Source organism: Antrostomus carolinensis, unplaced genomic scaffold (assembly GCF_000700745.2).
Source record: "Antrostomus carolinensis isolate BGI_N321 unplaced genomic scaffold, ASM70074v2 Scaffold52823, whole genome shotgun sequence".
NCBI lineage: Eukaryota > Metazoa > Chordata > Aves > Caprimulgiformes > Caprimulgidae > Antrostomus > Antrostomus carolinensis.
Window position 1 is genome coordinate 1 of NW_010306888.1, and position 1,319 is coordinate 1,319.

The following is a 1,319-nucleotide window of genomic DNA, read 5'->3' on the forward strand; positions in this document are numbered from 1 at the left end:
CGTGTGGAGGGTGGAAATGTCGGTAGTGCCTTAAAACCTCCACCCAACGTGGATATCCGGAGAAGTTGCTCTCTCTCGGCTCTGTCCGTGTGGCGCATGGGAGCGTAGGCCCTCGGGCCCATGACGTACGGTCCCTTTCCACGACGTTGGAGATCAAGCCGGGCCTCGAGTCTGCAGCCTGCATATTCCTACTGCTTCTCCGAGCCTTCGGGTGATGACGGAGGAGATAAACCATGCAGGAAACACTCACAATGGCTTCGGGGGCGGGCTATGGGATGGGAGAAGGGTTTTAAACTCCAAGGGGGGAGATTGAAACTAGATCCTTGCTAAGGAAGAGATATTTTACACTGAAGGTGGTGAGACACTGACCCAGGTTGTCCAGAGAGGTGGTAGAAGCCCCATCCCTGGAAACACTCCAGGTCAGGTTGGACGGGGCTCTGAGCAACCTGATCTGGTTGAAGATGTCCCTGCTCACTGCAGGGGGTTGGGCTGGATGGATCTTGAAAAGTCCCTTCCAGCCTAAACCAGTGTGTGGTTCTGTGGGGGGCATGTGGCAGTCTGCACGGTTAGAGGGGGAAAGAGCAAAGGAGAAACTCTGAGCAATTACTTAAAATACCTTTTCTTCATTATTTCCAGTTCTAAAGTTGAAGTGAGGGGAACACTGATTTGAAAGGTGAGTAATCTTGTACCATTAATGCAATATTGTTGTCTTTGTGTAGTTATATCTTTCTCTTAATAGTTATACTTAGCTGAAGTAATTAAATACCAGCACAGCAATGAATACCAGGCATTGTTTAACAGCAAAAGCTTAGTTCAGGCATCTCCTAGCTTCTTTGATTTTTGTTGAAATTTTGGATGGATGGGGGAAGAGGTTGATTGCTGAATCTTCTTGGTGGGCTGGGCGGGGGGAGTCTTTGAAACTACTATGAGTGATATTTGTTTGATTAGCTTGAGGCTTTATTTGTGATAATATGGGAATTGGGGAAAGAGGAGAAATTTAGTGGAAAGTCATGAAGGTCTTGGTGTAGACCCCTGTAATCACCTCTTTTCTCATGTTAATTGGTACTGGAGGAGGCTTTGTGCCCCCTGTGAAGAATGTATGGTTAATATGGGTGGTGCAGCACTGGAACAATACTGGGGGGAGGCACGTGGTGGGCACGTGGCGTGCTTGCTTAGAACTGGGAGTACGTGGCTAGACTTCACCATGATGATGTGATCATCACACAGTGATGGGTTATGTGCTGCTTACCAAGTAGTCACTTTTTAAACTTCATATATTTTTTTCTCTAAATGATTGCAGACACAGATTGTGATGAGAG

General features: G+C 47.1%; 1 non-coding gene across 1 annotated transcript; it reads left to right on the top strand.

The window, feature by feature from the left end:
* The first annotated feature begins 43 nt into the window (after positions 1-43).
* LOC114818450 (small nucleolar RNA SNORA73 family) lies at positions 44-248 on the top strand. Its single transcript, XR_003766167.1, has one exon. It is a non-coding gene; the product is annotated as a small nucleolar RNA SNORA73 family (small nucleolar RNA).
* Positions 249-1,319: the final 1,071 nt, after the last annotated feature.